Raw genomic sequence first — 16,388 nt, 5'->3', positions numbered from 1 at the left:
TTTAATGGAAGTCTGGTTTTATTGTTTTAACCAACCTTTACCTTTAACGTGATGCGCTTTTTGTGTGCTGATGATGGTAAATTGTTTGTAAAAATACCCCCCCCCCCCGTCTGGGGGTGCGGGTGCAGCGATAGGAAAGACAAGACCCCCCCCCCCCGGTTAAAAGCTGCTGAATTTCAATGTCATCTGTGAGGAATTTGATGGACCCTAGAAAGGACTGTGCGCTAAGGGATATTCAAAAATTCTTCTCCCAGAAAGGCAGGATCCTGAACTGAAATGAATTTGCATAGTTATTTGGCATCGGTTTCCTGGGATGTGGGGAGGGAGCGTTGAAACCTATTATCCAGCTTCCAGTATTTAGAACAGGCAACGCTTGTGCACTTTGAAGTCGGGATGGGAAAGAAATGAGATTTCGTTTGCATTTAAAGGCGGATCTATCTAATTTGCACTTTGCTCAACAATATGAGGACACAGGAATCCTGCAAGCGTCACACTCCTCCAGACATTGCAATGCACTTTTCCAGCCATGTACAGTGAACAGTCCAGTTTAAGAACGATTCGGTTTACAAACTCCGCAAAACCGGAAGTAGTGTCCCGGTTTGAGAACTTTACCTCGGTCTAAGAACGGAAGCCGAACGGTGGAAGGGCACTGGCGGCAGGAGGCCTCATTAGGGAAAGCGTGCCTCGGTTTAAGAACGGTTTTGGTTTAAGAACGGACTTCCGGAACAGATTAAGTTTGTAAACTGAGGTACCACTGTAATATGTAGGAAGGAACTGCATATACTCTGGGGTTAAAGCGCTCATTAAAACAGCATACAAAAATGCATTGTGTTAGGGGAAATTTCTTTGCAAAGGTTTGGGCAAACTTGCACCTAGAGATGTGTCTGTTAAGAGAAATCTGCACTCAAATGCTGGAGAATTTTCACAAGGACCTCTTCAACAAGCAAAAACCCGCAAAATGTTACGAACATGTAGAGAGCTTGGGAAAACGAGAAACAGAGAGGAGCCAAAATGGTCAGATCCAGCCATTTTTACTTTGTGTTGCAGGGGGTTGGACTAGATGACCTTCGGGGGGTTCCCTTCCAACTCTAAAATCCTATGGTTCTGCTTTTGAGAATATAAAAGGTAAAGGGCCCCTGGACAGTTAAGTCCAGTCAAAGGTGACTATGGGGTTGTGGTGTTCAGTTCGCTTTCAAGCCAAGGGAGCCGGCGTTTGTCCGCAGACAACTTTCTGGGTCATGTGGCCAGCAGGACTAAACCGCTTCTGGCGCAACGGGACACCGTGACGGAAACCAGAGCGCACGGAAACGCTGTTTACCTTCCTGCCACAGCGGTACCTATTTATCTACTTGCGCTGCCGTGCTTTCCAACTGCTAGGTGGACAGGAGCTGGGACAGAGCAACGGGAGCTCACCCCGTTGCGGGGATTCGAACTGCCAAACTTCTGGTTGGCAAGCCCAAGAGGCTCAGTGGTTTAAACCACAGTGCCACCTGTGAGGTCTAGAAACTGTGATTTGGTTTGGGTTTTTCCCAAGGTTGGAGTCAAACCCTCCCGTTGCTGCGATCTGCCGTTGTGCACAGTCGAGCGAACACCCAGATCTGCTCCTAAGCTGCTGCTCTCTCTATAAAGCAGCCTTGTATTGCACAAAAATTGAATATGTGGTTTCCTGCTGTGTGGGTGGCGCGGGGGCAAGAGGAGTGGTTGGTTCCACAGCAATCCTTTCGTGCACCCCAGCCCGTTCCATGGCTCTGTCCATCTCGACACCCACCCACCCCCTGCCAAAAAGGCCACAGCGGGAGAGACACAAAGCTCCTGGCATTTTAATATTTCAAGCGCTGCCTCCTTTAAGTGATGGATGAGGCAGCTCCTCTGGGCCCGGCCTTGATGTGAGTTATAATTGAGAGTTCTCTCGAGCCTCAGCAGCTGCCCTGAGCTGCCTTTCCTTGTCAGCTTCCCAATTTCCTCCCGGGGTGTGTGTGTGTGTGTCTCCATTCCGCTCCCTTGCAACCAGTCGCCCTTGGAGGCTGGGGAGGTGTGCATTGCATCCCAACTGTAAGTTAAATCAGATGCATAAAATATAGAATACGCCCTGGTCCCTGGTCCAGAAGCTGCACCTGGTGCAAAACACTGTGGCTAGACTGCTGACGGGGACAGACTTCCACGAGCGTGGGCGACCGTTGCTCAAAATCTTGCCATGGGCTCCTCTGTGCCAGGTGGAAGGTGCTTGTAATTCCATAAGGAGAGCCTGCAGGATCAGGCCAATGGCCCATCTACTCCAGCATCCTGTTCTCACAGTGGATGATAATAATAATAATAATAATAATAATAATAATAATAATAATAATGACTCAGGTGGCGCCAATTGCAGTCGTTAACAGTCATCAACAGGTTTACCCCACCTATCAGCCAATTTTGTTTTAATCAATCAATCAGTAGCTGAACTGGGTTGCACACGGTCACAAAAACAAAACAAAAAGAGCCACAAAAATGAAAACGCAGTATAAATAGCAAAAACAGACAGACCTCAGCGTAACACTCAAAACAGAAGTGTAGCACTCAAAACGGAGCACATTCGGCTTCCAAAAAAAGTTCGCAAACCGGAACACTTCATTCCAGGTTTGCAGTGTTTGGGTTCCAAGTTGTTTGAGGACCAAGGCATTTGAGAACCAAGGTACCACTCTACTGTAATGGAATTGTAGTCCAACCCCCATGTGATTCAGGAACCACAGCTAAAGAAACCTTGACAGATGGCTGCCCAACCTCTGCTTAAAAATCTCCAAGGAGAGTTTACCACCTTCCAAGCCAGTCCGTTCCACAGTCTGACAGCTCTTACTGTCAGAAAGTACTTCCTTGTGTTTAGTCTCCTTCCTTGCAACTCGAAGCCACAGGTTCGAGTCCTACCCTCCAGAGCTGGAGAAAACAAGCTTGCTCCATCTTCCATGTGACAACCCTTGGGATATCTGAAGATGACTATCGTATCTCCTTTATTGAAAGTTCAAAAAATACATAATTATATCTCCACTAATCATGGTGCGGCGTAAATAAAAGAGAAAGAGGGAAAGAGAACCCGTGTAGAAAGGAAAATAAAGGGGGTTGGGGGAATCCAAAAACTGTATATTTTACAAGGCTGTTATTGTACTTCACCAGATCTTAACCTATTACAGTATTTGTAAGAATGGATTCCAAATATCATTAAATTTGTCCGTGGCAAGTCTGCGTTTATATGCAAGTTGTTCATATGTTGCGAGCTTGTATAAGTCCTCAATCGAATCATAGACGGGAGCCACATTTTTATTTTTCCAATTCATCAGGATCAGTCTTTTTGCCGTGGTCAGGGAACGGAGAGTCCACTCGCATTGTTCCATGTGGTGGGTATATAAAATTCAAGGGGATATTTTGCTCTGTAAACGTAAGGTGGTTCCGTACAGTTCTGTGGGTGGTTTCAGTTCCCTTCTGCCCAAAATCGTTCAATATAGGGCAATGAAAAAAACCGTATGTTTTAGAGAAGCATTATTCCTATTGCATCTCCAACAGTTAGATTGCATCTCCAACAGTTAGATATCTTAGAATCATAGAATCGTAGAGTTGGAAGAGCTTATCATATCACCCCTTAGATCAGTGTTTCTCAACCTTTTTTGGGCCAAGGCACACTTGTTCCATGAAAAAAATCACGAGGCACACCACCATTAAAAAAGTTAAAAAATTTAACTCTGTGCCGCCCTATATTGACTATATAATTATGACTGTAAGAAACACTTGCCAATTGCTGTGTTGGTTGCAATCTCCTGTAATAAGGCTTCACAAGCCGCTGATTTCTCTGCCAGCGCAAACCTTTGCTCAGCAAGTTTCAGGTTGAGCTCATCCAGCCAGCTTCTTTAAGTTTGTCTAAATTTTAGTTTAGTTTGTCTAAATTTTGCCGCGACGTGTGGCGACGAGAAGGGCGATTTCCATTGTCACATGCCTGGCGGCCGCCAATATACGGCACTAACCCGCCCTTCTCATCGCCGCACGTCGCGGCACACCAGCCAGCGTCTCGCGGCACAGCAGTTGAGAAACGCTGCCTTAGATAGCCCTTTTTTAAAGCAAACGTAACGGGGGCCAGTATATTCTAAACAGCAGGTGCCAACTGATCTGACAACATTAGCAAACTTGGAGGCTCATACCAACATCACGGAGGGTCTTATCCACGCCACAGCTTCCTCCAACGAATCTTGGGGACTGTAGTTTGCCAAGGGTCCTGACCTGAACTATAACTCCCGGCGCCTTTAACAAACTGGGACCCTCTGCGGCTGATAAAAGCATCCTAAGAGTGCTTTAAAGGTGGGGCTCCCCCTCCAGCAAACAGAAGGGCTCCACCCTCCAGGCTCCATCATTGCTCACCTCGACAGCCGCATCCTTGCATTTTCCCCAGAGCGGCTGACGGAGGTGGAAACTGGAACTGTTTTGCCACATAAATAGAGTCTCTGTCTTTTTTTCTCAAGCGCCATAACATATATATTATTTTAGTGAGGAGCCAAATCCTAAAAAAGTATCCGGAGGAAGCTTGTGCGAAGTGCTGTTAGATGCAGTGTGTGTGTGTGTATGTTGCTTGCTTTGCCAAGAATTGGCTACAGTTTTCCCGATAGGGGCAAGTAGCCAAGCGTGCCTCGGTATCTGTGAGGCAGCAGCAGCACGGGGGAAACAGCCTCTGCCGAATAAACTGAATTTATGCTGCCAAAATTAATCGTTGAGGGGCAATAGACACTTGAGCGGGGGGGCCTGTTCGGCTTTGCTTTGCGCTTCAGCTGCTGGGCGAGGCCTCACTGAGGCCTGGAAGCTTAACGCGGTCTCCTTGGTTACTTGGCACCTTCGCTTTTCATCTTTGGGGTTCTTTCTTGGATTTGCATGTAGGTTGTTGTTTGTGGTCTGTGCACGTGTGTGGTTTTCTTTTCTAGGCAGCTGGAACTCCTTAGGAACAGTTCCAAACCCCGACACGACAATAAATGAATTTTAGAAGGGGGCAAGATTAGATGAGGATGCACTGAGCAATTTGTTAAAAAATCAAGTTTTGCGCTCCCTTTTCTTCCCACCCAGGGAGACCCTGCGCTGTGCCCACCTCTCAGGGCTGTCGCATCACGTGGGACTGGGCTTTCCGCCACTTTCTTGCCCCCCCCTCGGCAGCCTCTATGAGCTGCCCAAAGGAGGAGGCTGCCAGCCATCGCGGCTGCCTGCACCGCCCCCCAAACGCCTGAATAGAGCTGCCTTCAGATGTCTTCTAAATGTCAGGTAGTTATTTCTCTCTTTGACATCTGATGGGAGGGCGTTCCACAGGGCGAGTGCCACCACCGAGAAGGCCCTCTGCCTGGTTCCCTGTAACCTCACTTCTCGCAATGAGGGAACCGCCAGAAGGACCTTGGCGCTGAACGATGGGGGTGGAGACGTTCCTTCAGTTATACAGGACTGAGGCCGTTTAGGGCTTTAAAGGTCAACACCAACACTTTGAATTGTGCTCGGAAATGTTGCTCTGAACTCCAGTTCCCATCAGCCCCGACAAGCACAGCCAGGGATAATGGGAGTTGTAGTCCATCAATATCAGGAGGGCCCAAGTTTCCTCACACCTGCCTTGGTCCCTTGCAGTCACGGCAAAAAGCCACCTCACTCACACCTGAAATATGGGAGGGCCACACACTTTCCCCACTTGGCTGGGGGCTGCAGCAGCCGCGTGACCCTCATTACAGATCATTACAATTCATATCTATTTTTCTGCCGAATTTCTGGTGCAGGTTTATGTAGCGCGAACATTCATGCAGCCGGCCTCTTCAGCAGCCCAAGGACATTTGGAGCCACTCTGCTTGCTTATTTGAGCAAAACAATGGCTGTTTCTCCAAAGGTAGCTTCCAGAGCTCGCCGACGTTTCTTTTCTTTTTTTCCTTGCTCAGTTTGGCACATCCAACTGAATCCCAGAGCAGGGAGGTGAGAAAGCCAAGTTGCCAGAGGCTCGGCGAGCCTGAGCTATGAGTCATGCATTGCTTTGCACATTCTCCATCATGGGAGAGAGCGAAAGGAACCTTGTGCTCTTAGCCTCTTGTTTACAGGCTAACTATTGTTGCAGCCAAGAAAGCAGGCTGCTACTCAATCCTTGACCTCGCAAGGAGGCTGGAGCCGTGCTGGGAGACTGGGGTGAGCCAAGGATTTCAGGGCTCGCCGAGACCTTTCCGGGAGATCGGCGACCCTTCGTGGGAACCGCTGTGAGCTATCCAGGATGTAGGAGGAGATTCCTCCTCTGCTGGACCCTCCCGGGGGGGGGGGGGGAGAAAGCAAGGGAAGCGCTGAGAAATGAGCAGCAAAGTGGGCCGCCCTGCTGGAATGTTGGGCTGGAATTTCCTGTGGCAGGGAGTATTCGTTATCAATTTGCGGAGGGTGCGACTCGCCTGCTGAAACGGCGAGGCTCGGGGTTCCTGTTGAGGTGGATCCAGCATTGCAACAACAATGGCTTCACGCCAGAAGCCAAGAATGTTAAGACGAGCCTGCTGAATCAGGCCAGTGGTCCATCTCGCCTAGTTCCTGCAGCAGCCAACCAGATGCCTGTGCGAGCAGGACCTGAGTGCGAGAACACTCCCCCCCCCACTTGTGATTCCTAGCAGGTGGGATTCAGGGTCAGTTTCACACAGCCTCCAGCAGTTGGAGGCAGAGTATGACTGATAACCACTGGTACCCTTGTCCTTCATTAATTTGCCTGATGCTCTTTTGAAGCCATCCTAGTTGGGGGCCATTGCTGCCTCCTGTGGCAGGGAGTTCCGTGGTTGAACTGAAAGCAGTGTGTGTGAAGAAGCGCTCTCTTTAGCCTGTCCTGAATGGAAGATTGGATCCGACTCTTGGCTATATTGCTCAGTATTGTCTCCTCCGATGACAACAGCTGTCCAGGGTTTCAGGCAGAGAGCTGTAAAGTATGTCCTCTCCTGAACACTTAGCTCATAGTTCCACTATGGAATTTGCTGCCACAAGAGGTAGTGACGACTTCTGTCTTGGAGAGCTTTAACAGGGGGTATGAAAAATTCGTGGAGAAGGAGGAGGCTGTCCTTGGAGTCAAGGTGATCATATATTATCAGAGGCGAGACTCTTCTTACGTTAAAGAAAAAAGGTGGTGAATCTTACCTGCATGGCAGGCCAGATTCCCCCATCCACGCTGGATCACATTTGATAGCTGGGCATCAGCTGGTGCTGCGCTTTGAAGTCTCGGTTGCCAGCACTTCAAAGCACAGCCCTTTGCTACTCTGTAAAAGTTCTGAGGTTCAAAGAGCAGCTCTGGACTCCTTGCAAAAGGGCTTTCAAGCAGCCCTTTTGGAAGTTCAATTGATGGAACGTCAGGGGTATAAATATATTGCTATTGTTATTATTGTTGTTGTTGTTATTATTATTATGGGGGGGATCACAAACTGATGTGGAAAACTGAACGTTAGATTGGCAAAAAGGCTAAAATAAGGGAGCCCTTGCCCATCCCTAGATAGAACCAGGCTCTTTCCATTTTGAACCATGGGGTGAGTAGAGTTGCCAGACTCAATAGAGGACAGGACTTTGGTGCCTTTAATTGCCCTGCTCTCTTTTGAGTCTGGAAACCTTTGCTTGGAAATTAAACAAAGGGTCTGCTGGTTTCTCTTTAAGGTTTCCAGACTCAAAAGAGAGCAGGGCAACTAAAGGCACAGAAGTCCTGTCCTCTATTGAGTCCGGCAACCCTAGGAGTGAGCCTGACACAGAAGCTCCCCTCCTCCTCTCCCTTTTTTTAGATGTTCTCCCCAAAAAAGTCAAGCACCCCAAACCTGCTGGTTCGGAGCTTCTGCCCCAGCTAGCTGCCTTGTTCTAAACTCGTGGACTTTGCTGTGTCGGAGTGTGTCTTTTTAGAGCAAGGATTTACAACACATCCCAGCCCGGCATGTAATTTGAAGCCCTCCCTCTCCTCAAGCAGATGAGGGCGAAATCTTGACACTAATTTCTGACAAACGCTGGAAGCTTCAGGTTCGTTTGCAGCCCAAGAAAACTCCCACGTGGACCTGGAATAAATTGTTCCACATTTCCCCCTTCTGGCCAGTTTTTCTTTCCTGGCAATGAAAGTGTTCTCTCCCTGCGGTACCCTGGACTCTTCCCCCAGTCCTCGGGTGGCCTTTAAATCTCTTGCTGGATCACACAGCTGAGTCTTAAAGGGTCTCTGGGTCTGGCACTCCCCACCCCCATGTGTGGGCCCTTGGCAGCCCCTTCCGAATCTCCTCCTCATACCGCAGAGATTGCTCCAGGAGGGTGTAGCTTTGAGGAGGCCAAAACTGAGACAGGGGTTGTATATGTTTTAAAAAGAAAACAGCTTCTCGTTTCTAGGGAGTTTGGGAAATGTCTGGAGTTGCCTCTCTGGCGTGGTCTAGATTTGGAATTTCAGAGCAGAGTCTTCCAGGTGAAAGGTTGGGATCCATTCCTCGGCAGTAGACAGGGACGTAAGGAACCAGCGATTCCCCTCCTGACCCGAACACATCGCAGTCAGCGCTGTTTCCCTTCTGCCGCAGTTCCGTTGCTTAATCCCTGCTATTGAATGTAAGTAACTTGGTTAACTATTTGCATTTGTTGCAATGCGAAGGAAACGTCAAAATGTATTCTTTTCTCTCTTTTTTTCTTAAGACCTCCCATCATTCATTACATGTCATTTGCAGACTTAAAAACAGCAGCTGCAATGTGAATGGATGGCAGTCATATTCAGCGTGACTGGTTTCCATTCCTGACCACAGACGAACTACGCAAACAGCAGCAATTTCGGCTACCGTTTCCAATTGGGGGGGGGATCGCTGGCAATCCTGGTGGTTGGGCATGTGCACCGCAAGCAAGTGGTTTCAGGTTGTGGGTGGCTCAATACAGGGGTCAGCAATGCTTACCGGCCATGGGCCGGATCACTCCCGCGGAGATCATCCGTGGGCTGGACTGGCGCAGCACAACGCCGGAAATCGTGTCTGTGCATGTCTGTGGCACCGGAAATCGCTTCTGCGCATGCCCAGACGCTGGAAATTGCTCCTGCGCAGAAGCAATTTTCGGTGTCTGGGCATGCGCAGAAGCGATTTCCGGTATCTGCGCATGCGCAGGCACGATTTCCCGCACCGCTCGGCGAGTCCCCATGCTGCGCTGGTTTAGCACAGCGTCTGGGGGACTTGCCGAGCGGGCAGCTCGGTTCGGGGGTGGCTCGTGGGCCGGTAAAATGGTCTTTGTGGGCCGGATCCAGCCCATGGACCACACGTTGTCAACCCCTGGCTCATTAGAATGTGCTAAGAGGAAACATGCATTTTTATCTCATGTTGTAGAGGAGAGATTCTCGCCCCCCCCCCACTCGCCAAGGTCAAGAAAAGCTGGGGTGGGGGTAATGGTTTTGAGCAGAAGCACGGCTGAAAGCGGAAAGGGTTTAGCAAGCCCGTTTCCTCCCACTGGAAACCTCTGGTTTGGAGGCTGCTGTTTTTGTTAAGCGGAGATACACAGAAGGTGCACATATAACATGCACTTTGGAAGGCAAAGAGAGGAAGAGGATGGGGGAAGAAGGGGGCTTGCACAAAGCCAGGAGCCGCGGCAGTCAGGAATCGCATGTTGATTTGAAAATAACCTGTCAAATATTTGGCGGCAGGCTCTGGGAACGTATTTATTGTTGCCATTAATAACAGAGAGAGAGATTCAAAGTGGAGTGCCTCAAAACATCTATTGATGCCAAGGTTAAATGCAAGGCAGGTGCAGAGATGCACAAGCAGGCTCTATTGAGGTCCGCACTTTAAAATTTCCAGTTGACGTTTGTGTGCTTCGAGAATGCTTTTCTTGTAGGCTGAGGTTAAGGGTGCGCCAATATGAATTGGAAGATAGCAGCATAAGCTGTCTCCCGCGCTATCTGCAATGTCTTTTTCTGTAAGAGGAACACAAAAAAAAGGTACCAAAAAAATAATAATCTGGTACTGGCTTCAAAATCCAGCTTCCCAATACATTTTCTTCTTCTCATCCCCTCTCCCCCGCTGCCGTACGAAACAATCAAGGCATGAATATTCATTGCACTAATGCATAAGGCATAGGTAGGCAAACTAAAGCCTGGGGGCCGGATCGGGCCCAATCGCCTTTGAAATCCAACCCGCGGACAGTCCAGGAATCAGCGTGTTTTTGACATGAGTAGAATGTGTCCTTTTATTTCAAATGCATCTCTGGGTTATTTGTGGGCCATAGGAATTCGTTCTTTTTTATTTATTTTCTTCAAAATATAGTCCGCCCTCCCCCTGCAAGATCTGAGGGACAGTGGACCGGCCCCCTGCTGAAAAAGTTTGCTGACCCCTGGCAAAAGGTGTTTGGTGAAACTAATGCACTAATCCAGGAGAGCTCAAGGTGTGTGGTGAAACAGACACGCAGCTGTGTGCACTTGGGCAATAGAGGGTCCAAAACTGAGGTGAAAACGTCCTCCCATTCAGAGTGAAGGTAGGAAGCTTTGCCCTCGCTCTGACTTGGCTTCCTGGCAGCAGCGCAGACGCAAATCGGATTGGTCACATGGTGCTACAATGCCATTCTGGATCCCTGATTAGCAGGGCCGGTGCTAGGGTTTTTTTGCGCCCTAGGCGAGATCACCTTCTGCCCCCCCCATTAATAAAATAAATAAATAGAAAAAAATAGAAAAAATAGAAAATAGAAAAATAAAAAATAGAAGAAAAAAGTAGAAAAAATAAAATAAAAAACAGCTGAGAGTCGCGGCGAGGTGGGCCCAGGCTTACGCTCCCCACTCACCTCCACTGTGGCTGTTGAGCGGCTTCAGGCCGCTCTCCGGAGGCACGCACGCACCTCGGGATAGCGGCCTGAAGCCACTCAACAGTGACCGGCGCGGAAAAGGCAGCCCCAGGCTCGTGCTCCCCGCGCGCCTCAGGATAGCGGCCTGAAGCCGCTCAACAGGTGACAGGTGCAGTGGAGGAGGCCCCAGGCAGCACCGGGGGGCGGGGGGCAGGCTGGCCAGCGCCCCCTCCATTTTGGCGCCCTAGGCAGCTGCCTAGTTCGCCTAAATGGACGCACCGGCCCTGCTGATTAGTAAGCATGAGCATTAACACTTTCTGAGGGTAGAAAAGCAAAAGGATGCGACCAAAGGAACAGCACATTTTGCCCACAAAAGTGAAAAGTCAGCCCAATTTCACCTGTGGGCTTTTGAAGGGAAGTGGGGCAGAGCCCAGCTCAGTCCCAACCAGCCTCTTCTTCCCTGCCTCCCTTCTCCTCTCTTGGAAATATTGTTTGGCAGCTCCTGTGCTATTTTGCTTCTGGTAACAGCAACCGGCGGAGTTCCTTCCTGTAAGATTCCCGCCTCCTTTGCCTTAAATGCACACAGCTCTTTCACACCTGGGAACACCTGCCAGCTATTTCAGCGGAGAGGGTCAGGTTTGTGGGTCAGGAGGAAGCCAGGCTGAAAGCGGTGGGAGGGGGGAAACCGCCGTCGGTAATCAACCCTCCGCCAAGTGGAACCAGCAGCCCGGGGAAATGACTCGCTAATACACCTCCCTGCCCGAGATTCCTGCGCGGGCGGAAACTTGGCGAGCAGGCCTGGAGGAAGTGACTCAGCCGAGGTCGCTGTGAAGAGGCAGTGGCAGAGGCTGGGAAAACAAGACCCGGAAATGCCATCCACCAGGGCTTGGAATGTGCAAAAAAGAAAGGGGGGGGGAATTGCACGCTTTTCAACATTTTCAAAAAGCGCCGAAAATAATACGGCACTTGGCAGCGCGGCTTGTTTGGCTGCCATTTCTCCTCTTTCCCTCCCTGCCATCTAAGAATACTTAAAAAGAAAGGAAAAGACTATCACAGTCCTAACTGCTCTTTAGGATTATCTGGGCATAATCTTGTTGAATTCAGTAGAAATTCCTTCTGTGTAGACATAGGGTGCCATTATCAGGGACGCAGGTGGCGCTGTGGAGAAGGGGCATGACACACGTTCCGGGGGTGGGGCGGTCGCCCGCGATGGCGCCCCTTGGTGCCCGCCACTCGGGGCGGCCCGCCCCCACCGCCCTTATCTTCCTACGCCCCTGACACTGGCTCATACTCAGCCGGTCGTTGGAAATTCACACCTCTCCGAATTCGCAAGGCAGTTATCCGAAAACTCACACACACACACACACAAAACACATATATCAGAGAACATGCAAAAATGCATTATGTTACAGGAAACTGCATGCAATTCGCACTGAAAAGTTTCAAGAGGTTATCAAAACAAACAAAAACCACCCATCAAATTTAAGATTGGGAAAGCAGGAAATGGACAGCTCTCTCCATCCCCTACCTGTGGCCTCTTAATTATGTTCTCTTTTAACGAGGATTTTAATCTCCTTTTAAAATGACGTGTTGCAAAGGTTTCCCCCCCCTCCCTTCCAACTAGCTGCGGTTGGATTTTTCTCAACCCCCCCCCATTTTCCGCCTGCTTTCCGTTTCCTCCCTTTGCAAGCGTGCCCAATTTCCAAACAGTGAAAGACGGCGATTAAAATTAATTAGCCACCACGGAGCTGGCTGCATCCAGAGAGACGTCGCGCACAATGCGGGGGGTGGGAGCGAGAACTGAGCACCCGGCTGAATAATTCACAAGGCCTGCCTTTGGGAATCTAATTTGAAGGGCCCAGCTCTACCTGGATGAAACTCGCCACCTCGGCCAGATGAATTATTTACACCTGCCAAAGGTATACAGCCTGGCCCCCCTGCCCCAGAGACATGCTCCCTTGAAGCCTAGGTGATATACTGATGGAGCTGGCAGGTCATTGCTACTGTCCACACCTTGGAGTGATTCAAGCTGAAATGAACAGGAGAGCAGTACAATATCCTGAATTCCTCCTTGCTCTTCTGTGGGTGTTGGCAGTGATCCCGAACTTTCCTCTATGCCCAATTCTATCTGATTTACTCTCTCTCAAGCAGAGCTGCAGACTTGAACAGAGGATTGGGGTGGGGAGCAAGGCGGAGGAGGAGCCGCCAGCCACTGTGCTTGGCTCCACAATCCTAGAATTGTAGAGCTGGAAGAAGGGACTCGATGGTCATCTAGCCCAGCGTTTCTCAACCGCTGTTCCGCGGCACACTAGTGTGCCGCGAGACGCTGGCTGGTGTGCCGCGACGTGCGGCGACGAGAAGGGCGATTTGCATTGTTACGTGCCTGGCAGCCGCCAATAATCAGCACTGACCCGCCGGAAAGCAATATTTCTCCTCCTCTTTCCCAAAGCTCAGTGCAAACGAGCCTGGCGGCCGCCAATACACAACACTGACCCGCCGGAAAGCAATATTTGGCAAGTGTTTCTTACAGTCATAATTATAATATAGGGCGGCACAGAGTTATTTTTTTAAACTTTTTTAATGGTGGTGATTTTTTTCACGGAACAAGTGTGCCGTGGCCCAAAAAAGGTTGAGAAACACTGATCTAGAGCTTGTTTGGAGGTTCTAGCAGGGGAGCGCAGCTATCGTATACCCTTGACCGAAGAACGGTACACTCCTTCTATCTGGGAAGGTCGTCCTCTTCCACCGAGCGCGCAGCTTCGGGAGGGACGCACATGGAGCGGTGAGGGAGGAAGGGGACACCCGCCTAGCCAGCCAGATCAGCCGAATCAACCCTGGCGATCAATGGGGTGACAGATGTCGCAGCCAGATCGCCCTCACATCCGAGAAACACTGATCTAGCCCAACCCTCTGCAATGCAGGAATCTGAATTAAAGCATCCATGACAGATGACCATCCAATCTCTGCTTAAAAACCTCCCAGGAAGGAGAGCCCGCCACCTCCCGAGGGAGACTGCTCAAACAGCTCTTACCGTCATAGGGTTCTTCCTGACGTTTAGTCGGAATCTCCTTTCTTGTAACTTGAAGCCATGGGTTCGAGTCCTACCCTCCAGAGCAGGATAAAACAAGCTTCTTCCCTCTTCCATGGGGCAGCCCTTGAGATATCTGAAGGTGGCTCTCATATCTCCTCTCAGCCTCCTCTTTTCCAGGCTGAACATACCCAGCTCCTTCAACCACTCCTTAGAAGGCTTGGTTTCCTAACGCTTGATCATCTTTGGGTGATCACTCTACTGTCAAACAGATCTTACTCGGGGTTCCTTTACCTTTCTACCTTACTTTCAGAAAGTCCCCCCCCCCCCCGGATGTTTAGTCAGAATCTCCTTTTGTGCCACTTGAATCCATTGGTTTCGGTTCTACAGAGGAGAACAAGCTTCCATGGAACAACCCTCCAGATATATGAGAGAAGCCGAAATTGACAAAGTACATTTCCGAGCACAATTCAAAGTGTTGGTGTTGACCTTTCAAGCCCTAAATGGCCTCGGCCTTGTATACCTGAAGGAGCGTCTCCACCCCCATCGTCTAGCCCGGACACGGAGGTCCAGCTCCGAGGGCCTTCTGGCAGTTCCCTCCCTGCGAGAAGCCAAGTTACAGGGAACCAGGCAGAGGGCCTTCTCGGTGGTGGCGCCCTCCCTGTGGAACACCCTCCCATCAGATGTCAAGGAAATAAACAACTATCTGACTTTTAGAAAACATCTGAAGGCAGCCCTGTTTAGGGAAGTTTTTAATGTCTGATGTTTTATCGTGTTTTTAATATTCTGTTGGGAGTCGTCCAGAGTGGCTGGGGAAACCCAACCAGATGGGCGGGGTATAAATATATTTATACCTGGCTTGAGAGCAGTACATGTGAAAAGGATCTAGGAGTCCTGGTAGACCACAAACTTGACATGAGTCAACAGTGTGATGCAGCAGCTAAAAAAGCCAATGCAATTCTGGGCTGCATCAATAGGGGTATAGCATTTGATCAAGGGAAGTAATAGTACCACTATATTCTGCTCTGGTCAGACCTCACCTGGAGTAGTACTGTGTCCAGTTCTGGGCACCACAGTTCAAGAAGGATACTGACAAGCTGGAACGTGTCCAGAGGAGGGCAACCAAAATGGTCAAAGGCCTGGAAACGATGCCTTATGAGGAATGGCTTAGGGAGCTGGGTATGTTTGTAATTCTGTTGGGAGCCACCCAGAGTGGCTGGGTAAACCCAGCCAGATGGGCTGGGTATATACCGTATTTATTACTACTACTATTATTATCCCAATAAAGCTGATCTTTGTGTGGTTAACTATTGAGATTTGGGGTGATTATGCTGCCATGCATTGCCCAGTTTTAACTGTATGCCAGGATGCCAGCGCAAATTTCATCCCGCAAGGGGCAACAGAGCGATCGTGAAAATTAAAACACAAAGCTCCCCTGATTTTCTGAGTTAACTGATTGCTTCACCTGCCAAAACAATTAACACTAGATTTCCGGAAGTGCCTTTTGCATTGTCTGAAAGATCACACAAAATGCAAGAATTGACAGGAAAGGAAACGCCAGGAAGAGGGAGCAAAGTTTCATCTGAATGCAACCTTAGGACATTCATGACACTCCTCCAGTTTCTATGGATTTTGAAAATGGGCAGGAGGAGATAGGGAAATAGGGACTCCCTATGCCAACCTAGCAGTTTGAAAGCACGTCAAAGAGCAAGTAGATAAATAGGTACCTCTCCGGCTGGAAGGTAAACGGCGTTTCCGTGCGCTGCTCTGGTTCGCCAGCAGCTGCTTAGTCATGCTGGCCACATGACCTGGAAGCTGTACGCCGGCTCCCTCGGCCAGTAAAGCGAGATGAGCGCCGCAACCCCAGAGTCGGTCACAACTGGACCTAATGGTCCCTATGTGCCTTCAAAAATAGTTGTGACATATTGGATTTGTGTCTTTCCCAGGCCTGTCTTTGTTTAGCTGACTAGCAAAGAAAACGATTTCTTAAGAAGCACGTTTAACTCGGCTAAACCAAAGCGGTTTTCAAGCCCAAAGTTTTCTATTTGGTGTGCGATCTGCCTGTTTCTCGTTTTTCCAATCTCAAATTCGGTTCTCCACATTTCGCAGCAATCTGGGATTTTTTTATTTTTTTATTTTTAAAATCCTCTTGAAAATTCACCAGCATTTTATTGTGAATTTCCCCCTGGTGAACACACTTCTATAGGCAGCTCTAACCAATGCACACATTGTTTTTGCAAGCAATTTCTCCTATAAAATGCATTTTTGTATTTTATCTTCACTAGCATCTTCACTAGCTATGGTCCATGGGGTCACGAAGAGTCGGACACGACTAAATGACTAAACAACAACAACAGCATCTTCATTTTTGCATGCACTTTCCCCAATATATGATTTTTTGTGAACACTGGTGGGAGTACCGCATTGCGATTTTTTAAAAAAACAACAAACGTGTTAACTTCAAAGGCTACCTGCGTTTGGGTTCTCATGTTGTTTCAGAAAGCGAAGATTTGGTAGATTTGGTCTTGAATGAGTACTGAATTGCATTGCTCCTCCATCCCTAATTTGATGCATGAAGATGACGCAGCAGGTTGGGTTTTGCAAA

General features: G+C 49.2%; 1 protein-coding gene across 2 annotated transcripts in view; it reads left to right on the top strand.

Annotated features, from left to right (window-relative positions):
* The window catches only part of SEMA6B (semaphorin 6B), a 189,577-nt gene that overhangs the window by 42,840 nt on the left and 130,349 nt on the right, over positions 1 to 16,388 (top strand). Inside the window, exon 1 of one of the 2 annotated variants that reach the window (XM_060275376.1) lies at positions 7,617 to 8,556. The exons of the other annotated variant lie outside the window; for it this stretch is intronic. The gene's annotated coding sequence lies outside the window, so the exon portion shown is untranslated. Of the gene's footprint in view, positions 1 to 7,616; positions 8,557 to 16,388 lie in introns of those variants that run through there. 2 annotated transcript variants of the gene reach the window in all.

This window comes from Zootoca vivipara, chromosome 6, assembly GCF_963506605.1.
Source record: "Zootoca vivipara chromosome 6, rZooViv1.1, whole genome shotgun sequence".
Classification (NCBI taxonomy): Eukaryota; Metazoa; Chordata; class Lepidosauria; order Squamata; family Lacertidae; genus Zootoca; species Zootoca vivipara.
Note: the sequence above shows the minus strand (reverse complement) of the source record. Positions and strands in the feature narration are given on the sequence as shown.